The sequence below is a fragment of the Antechinus flavipes genome, chromosome 2 (assembly GCF_016432865.1).
Source record: "Antechinus flavipes isolate AdamAnt ecotype Samford, QLD, Australia chromosome 2, AdamAnt_v2, whole genome shotgun sequence".
Taxonomy (NCBI): domain Eukaryota; kingdom Metazoa; phylum Chordata; class Mammalia; order Dasyuromorphia; family Dasyuridae; genus Antechinus; species Antechinus flavipes.
The window spans coordinates 536,488,008-536,496,981 of NC_067399.1; the positions used below are offsets into that span (position 1 = coordinate 536,488,008).

General features: G+C 39.8%; 1 protein-coding gene across 2 annotated transcripts in view; it reads right to left on the reverse strand.

The window, feature by feature from the left end:
* Nucleotides 1-3,986, reverse strand: part of GLCE (glucuronic acid epimerase) — a 150,966-nt gene extending 146,980 nt beyond the window's left edge. For both annotated transcript variants that reach the window (XM_051980777.1, XM_051980776.1), the window contains exon 1: nt 3,791-3,986. The gene's annotated coding sequence lies outside the window, so the exon portion shown is untranslated. The remainder of the gene's footprint in view (nt 1-3,790) is intronic.
* Between the last annotated feature and the right edge of the window lie 4,988 nt (nt 3,987-8,974).

The following is an 8,974-nucleotide window of genomic DNA, read 5'->3' on the forward strand; positions in this document are numbered from 1 at the left end:
AAAATAAACTAAATTATCCTACTAATATTATTAAAAACAATAACAATTAGAGGCATGACCCCAAGGTCTCCTCTCCAGATTATTTCCTTTCCCATATCAACTTTAATCCACATCTACCTCACCAGCCCCATCCTCCTTTCTAAGATCAAGTAGTATATCTCTACTTGCTACCTATTTCCATTTAAATGACCTGACAGCTATTCAAAGTACAAATTCAACATACTTCCTCCAAGACTATACTGAAATTTTTATAAGTTATCAGGGTATGGTACCAAAAAACATAATTCAACTTGAAGTTAAAAAGATTTAGGTTCAAATCTCAAATCTAACACTTATTAATTGTACTACATAAGCAGTTCACTTAAATTTTTCTTCCTCCCTAAATAATAGAGGAAAATCCCAGCATCACACTTCATCCAGGATCAAAGGATCAAAGACTTACAACTGGAAGGGACCTTAGGGATCTTCTAGTCTATACCCCTCTTTTAGAAATGAGAAAACTGGACTCTAAAGAGCTGAATGGACTTGCCCAAGATCACCTAGGTTCAGGGCCTCTTCTGAACCCAAATCTCAAAATCCTTCATCCATCCTCAGAAAGAAAGTACCTGAAGAAACTTAAAGAGAAACAACAAGAATAGTAGGCATTTAAGAAAAAATATTTTACATATAATAAGTACTATCGGTTTTATTCTCATTTTATAAATAAGGAAATCTAGGCTCTGACTTAACTATGTTCATTTAACTAGGAAATTGTCAGTAGGGTTCAAATTCAGGACTTTACTGAAGGCAAGTTCAACACCCTTCCCATAGTCACACTGAATTATACAAAAACAATTTCATCTTTAAAAAAAAAAAGCTGCACATCAAAAAGGAAGTGAGGCTCTAATTCATCTGCCATCTGTTTACCTTTCTATTCACAAAGACTGCATGCTATTTATAACAGCAAAATTAGCTTATGATGTTCAACTGGGGCAGCGGCTGGGGTATGGGTAGCGGCTTCATCCCCAGGCTCTGACCCTACAGGCTGTAGGACCCAGGGCAACAATCAGTCCCACCAAGCAAGAATTAAAACTAAGTGGCAGAGAAGGTATCTTGGAAGAGGTTATTTCCTCATTGGAATTCCCTTATCAATGAAATCTCAAGGTAGATCTCAACCCACACTCATCTCTACTTCTATTTATTTTATTATTATTTTTTAATTTGGAGGCCATTGTTATTTCTTTAGGTCCCATCATTTTAGTAATTAGATTAAAACCAAAAAATCCTCATATCTTATTCATAAAAGAAAAACCTGTTAGATGCATATATTGTTTATCTGAAAAAATGTTATTCATCTAAACTTTGTTTTATTAAGACAACAGAGATACAAATCCTAATCATCTCTTGCAAGAATATCATTTCAAGCCCAAATACTGATAATAAAACAATTTAAAATATCAAAGAAAATAGAAAGTCCTAAAATTTATCTTTATCAAATGCATATTTACATATTTTAAATATTAATTTTCTAATGTCAAAACGGTCTCAGTGAAAAAATGTAAGTGTATAACGATTTAACTAAGATTTTAAAATAATGCTTATCTCAGTTTTTTAAGTAAAAAGTTTATTTCAAAATCTTTACTGGGCTGTCACTGAATTGAGCATTTAAATTTATATTGTCTTTCCCCTCCTTAAATGTGAAATACACATTTTATATAAGAAACCTTCAGGTTAAATTCAAGTTTTAAATATATGGTTTCATGTTTAAAAAAAAAAACACTCCTATAGAAAACAAACCAATCCCAACAATAATGCAAAATGGATTTATACTATTTATAAGGTTCTTTAAAAGTGGCTGTTCTCAAAATATTAGTTCACAAGATCATTTGTGGGATCCCTGAGGTAACACTAATGTTTCCATTTTTAATATGATAAAGACTGATAGTCATATCCCACATAGGCAAAAGCTATTTGAGGTCCAAAAATTTCAAGAACTCTTGCACTAGTGGATTTCCATTATTTTAATGCTGGAATTAAACAAAAATCAATATCATATAGATAGAGTACACTGGGCTTCAAATTATTCTCAACTGTTGGGGGAATAAGTTGTTCTAATTAACTGAATTATCACATATATAACACTGTGATGACCAATTCTCAAAGAAAACAATGAAATTTCATTGAACATGGTCCAATCTTTCTTTGATGAGTCTAATGGTCTTCAAGCACCATTATTAACATTTAATTATATAGTACTGTGGATGCAGAAGAGCTAACTTTGATTATAATACAACCTGAAAGTTGCACGAGTTACTTTTTTGAGCAAATCTCTTATTTGAGTTTGCTTACTGGACATTACTCCTGCCTTCATAAAAAGGAGAATTTATTTGAAAAAAATTCTAGTCTCTCTTATTGTTTGTATTACGGATAAGCAATAATTTTACTTCATATTCAGAATTATCTCAGCATTTGCCGAAATGGCCTATAACTATTTCAGTTATAAAAACCATTCAGACATTGCTGAGTTGTAACAAGGGAAAAATGACTATAAGGCTTAAAAGAAAAAAATATTATTGCAAAGTTTTTGCTGATAAGTTTTTAAAATAGACTTTCCGTATTTCTTCCACCTTACCAAATAATTTCCAAGGACCAGCATCATCCTGGATGACGTTTCAAGTTCTCCTAAAATCCAGAGCCACAGAATTGTGACACTTGTAACTGCCACTAGGAAAAAAAAATAATGCTAAAGCAGGTAAGACTTAGCAAGTCTCACATTTGTCTATTTACCCAAATTCAGGTTTGCCCTATTAGGGGGGATCAAATGCTCATATTATTTTCCTTCGAGCCACACTTCACCCTGTGGCTTATTTTCCTTCAATTTTTTTCAACAGAGCCAAACAAACAAATACTAGGTAATTTTTTAAAAAAAAATTCCCCATTAAGTCAGAATAGCCACTACAAAGAACACTATATATTTCCGGAGAGTGCCTTTCACTTAAATTAGTCAAGAAAAACCTCGAAAGAAAACCTCCATATTTAAGTGACGGCTTTCTAGTCATCCTTAAAGTTCTCAAAACAGCATTTTCCCTTCTTTCTCCTCACCCCCTTTCTTTCTTTTTTTAGTTGCTGGCTTTAAATCTTTTAAAATCTTGTAACCTTCGGAAAGCAACAGCATCTTCTCTCAGCCCCGGACTTTTCTTTTGGAACCTTCCTCTAGGTTCGCCCCCAGCGCGTCCCGCCCGAGCGCCTGCTCTCCCGGCCAGGACGCAGAGCCCCACGTCCACACCACCTGGCCCCCAGAGTGCTGCTGGAGACTCCACTCTGATCCCTCGGGGGTCTAGTCCAGCAAGGGACTGCTTACCCCAGCAAGGAGCTGCTGACCCCGGGGTCCTTCGAAGGGTTCCCCGCTAGTCCGGGGGAGGGGTGCAGAAAAAAGAAAATCTCGAAAGCCGGACCCCCCCCCCAGGTGTCCCCTTACCTGGGGCGCGGACTGCCCCCGTCCCGAACGTGGCATGGGATGTCCCAAGTCCCGGAGTTCCGCACACCCTCCAACCTCCCTCCCCGGGAGCTAGCCCCGAGTAGCCCGGGCACCTTCCGCAGCCGCCTCCCCCACAGCCCAGGTGGGAGCCCGCGAAAACCGCCAACTAGAGCCGAGACTCGTTAAATTGCCCCCAGATCCCAGAGCCCGCGCTACCGCCCGCCCCCCAGCCCCGGGCTGGCTCGAAGGCTGTCAGTGGCAGCGCGGTCCTTCACCCCGGCGGTTTCCTTTCCCCGCCCGTCCCCGGCCCCGGCTTCCCCGCTCCTCCTATACCTGAGCCTCTCTGGAGAGCGAGTGAGAGCAATGAGGAGCTCCGGCGAGGAGGAGGCGGAGGAAGGGGCGGCCCAGGCCTCCAGCTCCGCAAGCTCACTCCGGCTTCTCCAGGAGGTAGCGCCCGACTGAGCAGAAACTGCCCTGCTCCGCCCGCAACCTAGAGACCGAGCCTACTAGCTAGCACTCGCCACCACCGCGGCCGCAGATCTTCCCGCGAGATCCCGGCCCGGGGAAGGGGCAGAGACGGCGGGAGTAGGCGGGGAAATTGGAACGACTGGTCCGCTTACCAATCAACGGTGAGTCATGAGGAGGCGGGACTCAAAACCTCCTCCCGCCAATTGGAAAAGATGACAGGCGGGGCCATTACCCTCCAATAGAATTTAGCGAGAAGGTGAAATTGGAAGGGGGTGGAAATAGGTGGTTGACAATACTAGGCGGGAGAGAGGTACCCCATTGTAGCAGGGTAAACCCGTCAGGTAGTTGAACTTGGGGTTGGAGCCTCTCGGCCGCCGTAGACACACCTGAGGCTCGCGGCTTGGAGTGTCCCAGGGTAGCTGACAGCTGTCTTCTCTGCACCTTAAAAAGATACAGTCCCCTCTTTCCTCTCGTCGTTTTCTTTCCTCTATAAAGCGCTTCACGCGCCCCCACCCATCACCGACCCCCGCCCCAACCCGAAGCCTCTAAACTGATCCATTGTTCTTTCCCGCCCGGCCTACGACCCGCTCTTTGTCTATTCCTTTAGTCTTCTAAGGCTCCTCCTCACCTGCCTCAGCATCTGCTCCGCCCTGGCCCCACCCCAGGCACCAGCACAGCCTTGCCCGAGCTTCTCCCGGGAGAGTCGTGTCCCGGCTTTGCTCCTGGGAGATTCTCCATGTCCTCCTCCCTCACATTCTTGGTCCTTTGCTGTTTTTCGTTACGAAACCGCGAGCACCCCCGCCCGCCCCTCTGCCTTTTCTGGCACCCCGGAGCCTGAGATTGCAGCACCGGGGGATGTCAGAGCTGACGGGGACCTTGGAGACCTGATGTGACAGAGGAGGAAGCGGATGCCCTGTTTGTTCTAACCTTACATTTTCATCTTCCCCAGGAGTTCTTAACCCTTCTGCGAGTATCTATGAAGGACCCCTTTAGTAACATGGTGAGAAAAAAATTGCTTTAAATGAATGGAATAAAATATACCGGGTTGCAAAGGTAACGGATCGTATCGAATAATGCAGTGATCAAAATGTAATTGATAAGAGTACTCAACCCGGTGTCAAATACTGCCTCTACCGCTTACTATCTGTGTGACCCTAGGCAAATCTCTGTTTGCCTCGATTTCCTTATCTATAAAACTAAGATAACAATAGCACCTCCTTCCCAGGATTGCCGTAAGGATCATTGCAAAGCACGTTGACTGGGACATAGTGCTACATAAACGTTACCTATTGTTATTTAGGAGATAGAATACCGAAGTTGGAGTCAAGAAGCCATGAGCTCGAATCCTGCCAAAAGCAGTCACTAGCTGTGTGATCTTGCGGTCTCTTAACTACTCACAGCCTCAGTTTTCTCTTCATCTGTCAAATGGGAATAATAACACCCACTTCACGGTTTCGAGGATCAAACAAGACAATGTATATCTTTTACAAACTTTAAAATGCCATATATGCTAGCTATCATTAGTAGTATTATATAAACAAGTTCACATCACTGATCTTAATCAATTACTAGACAATTAAATGCCTATTACCTGTCAGGTATTGGAAGACAAGAGTAAAAAGGCAGCTCCTGTCCTCAAGAACTTATAACTTAATGGGGAAGACAGCTTTCAAACCAAGTGGTACACAAGATAAGTAGGAAATAAGTAACAGAGGGAAGGTACTAAAATGAAGAGGGGTGGGTGAAAGCTTTTCGTGAGAGATGGGACTTTAATTGGGACTTAAAGGATGCCATGGAGGTTAGCAATGGTCGAGGAGAAGAGGGAACATTCCAAATAGAGGGGACATTGGCTCTCTATTATCTTCAAACGCTGTCTTTAACATTCAAAGCCCTTTATAATCTAGCTCCCTGTTACCTTTTCAGTCTACTTACTCTCCTACAAGTACTCTTCCCTTCAGTGACATTGGTCTCTTACTGTTCCACAAACAAAACATTCCATCTCTCAGCTCCCATTCTTGGTATTTTCTCTGGCTATTCCCCATGCTTGAAACACTTTCTTTCCTTCCCTTTAACTATCAAAATCAATGGCTCCTTTAAGTTTCAGCTGATGATAAATTGCCAGGTGGCAAATAACTCCTCAGAATTAAGAGAAATACACATATTTACCCTGGCTTAGAGAAAGTGGCAAAAGAAACTTTTGAGGTGAGACTACTCCATATTTTCTTTATTTGAGTTATTGAATAATTAGGATAGGATGTCAGATTAAGGGGGTGGGAGAGAAGACTATCTTAACTTTGAGATCACTTTTTTTTCTTGGTGTTGCTCAGATCTTCTCTATTCTGAAGATTAGGTATGATCTGGGTAAAGGTATTTCTCAGTAGTTAATTTTGTCAGAACATCTGAATATCTAGGTAGGACTGAAGATCTAAGATAATGGTGGCCTTTGAAATATAATCAGAATAAAATACAAACCAAGAGTCTACATTTATTTACACAACCTTATAAACTCCAAGTCTTTGATCTGTAAGGTTAGTTTTAAATGTTGGAAGGAGAAAAGATTGATCTCCTAAATTCACAGCACATAAGTTTTGTCTATTCCCTTCACATGAACTAGATCCTAAATTCAGTTGTTTCTATGCTGCTGGAGTACAGAAACTTTCAGCACTGTTTTGGTGCTGGCAAATTTTAGCCAGGATAACTTACTATAGCTCTATATTCCTTACCTGAATAGATAGATCTTTGATTATCGTAATGGGGAAAAGTTTGGAATTTGGAAGCCGAAGCTAAGTATTTGAATTCTGACTTTAAAATGTATGGAATATTCTTAAGCGATTCATTCAGACTTTTTGAGTCTCAGTTTCCTCATCTATAAAAGAAGAGGATTAGACTAGATGATATTTCAGGGCCTTCTCTGTTCAGTCAACAAGCTACAATATCCATCCAAGGAAAACCCATCAGCATGTTGAGGGACCTGGGATTATAAAATGTAAGAATTGAATGAAGAAGAACCAGAAATGTTTCAAGAAGAAAATTACAGGATACATGATGTTTTTGAAGGGTAGTCAGGTGAAAGAGAAATGCCACTTTTCCTACTGGTCCTCAGAAGGCAGAACCAAGAGAAGCAATAGCTACAAATTTCAGAGAAGTCAGTTTAGGCTCAACATAAGGGAAAACGCTTAAAATTAATAAAAAAGGAAACACCACACCTCACAGGGTACTGGACTTTGTGTGAGGTCTTCGTTGTAAGGTACCTTTATAGCTATCTATTCAATATACAATTATCCCTTCCATATCAAGGGGTTTGAGATTAGGATCTCCTTAATCTGGAAAAATCTGCATAAAATTTTTTGATGCTTCAATTCAGAAAAGAAGTTTTTTTTTCTTTTATGGTATGTTTATAGTACATTATTATAAAATTTGAGTGGATATTATACAATACTATAAATATGCATTTCTGAGTTTTAAAACTTTTTCTGTTTCATCTACTGGCCTTTGCATGTTGTCTCTGGCTTCCAAATTTAAAAAATTCCCATTTAATTTCTTATGCCATTCCATCATCTATTGAAACTGCAATAGAGACAGTCACAATATGGAAGGGATAACTTTGTTAAACTAGAAAGTCTTTGAAGTCCTATCTAATTTTGAAGCTAGGTTATATATTTCCCAATTTTTACCACCAATAAAAATTTATCCATACTTCTTCCATAAATCTTCAAGATATTACTAAGTGCTATGGATGTGGCCAGATGGAAGAAGAAGGGACCCAAAAATGTAGAAGTTACCAGCCATCTCTATGCTTATGGGCCTTAGAATCTAGTGGAAAAAGCAGGATTATCAAAACATGACAATAAAATAAAGCTTTAAAAATGACCAGAATTTACAAAGCAAATTCAACAGTATTCATTTTGAGAAGCTATGACTTCAGGGGTTTTTTCTTTGCTGAAAATATTTTTAGAACTCCTTTGGGGGCAGTTAAGTGGTGCAGTGGACAGAGTACTAGTTCTGAAATCAAGAAGACCTGAGTTCAAATCTGACCTCAGACACTTAACACTTCCTATCTGTGTGACCTTGGGCAAGTCACTTAATCCCAATTGCCTCAGGGGAAAAAAAATGTAGAACTCCTTTGGTCTTCACAGCTAATTTATACGCTATAAAAGAAATTTTATCCCTGGTATTTTTAAAGTATATATTTGCTTTTTGTTGTTTTTGTTTGCTTTTTGCAAAGCTGTTATTCCCCTATTTGGTTGCCTACCTTACTCATTAAATTGAGTGATTTGATTTTTGGCAATTTCCAAAAAGTTATAATCAGCCTTAAAGCATAGCGATTAACTGGAAAAGATATTCAAAGGATATAAGTGCAACTAGCATTTCTAATCATATGAAAAAAATGTTCTAAATCACTATTGATTAGAAAAATGCAAATTAACACAACTCTGAGGTACCAATTCACACCTCTCAGATTGGCTAAGATGACAGAAAAAGATAATTATAAATATTAGAGGGCATGTGGGAAAACTGGGTGTGAGCTTATCCAACCATTCTGGAGAGAAATTTGGAACTATGTCCAAAGGGCTATCAAACTATGTATAACCTATGATCCAGCAGTGAATCTACTAGATCTTTATTCCAAAGAGATCATAAAAAAGAGAAAAGGACCCACATGTGCAAAAATGTTTGTACCCACCCTTTTTATAGTGACAAGGAACTAGAAACTGAGTGAATATCCATTAGTTGGGGATGGCTGAATAAGTTGTGCTATATAAAATGCAATGGAATATTATTGTTCCAGAAGAAACAATCAGCAGGATGATTTCAGAAAGGCCTGGAGAAACTTACATGAACTGATGCTAAGTGAAATGAGCAGAACCAAGTGAATATTGTACACAGCAACAACAACATTATGTGATGATCACCTTTTATGGACTTGGCTCTTTTCAATAATAAGGTGATTTCAGCCCAATTCCAATAGACTTGTGATGGAGAGAGCCATCTGTCCAAAGAAAGGACTATGGGAATTGAACAGTCATGACATAGTATTTTCATCTTTTT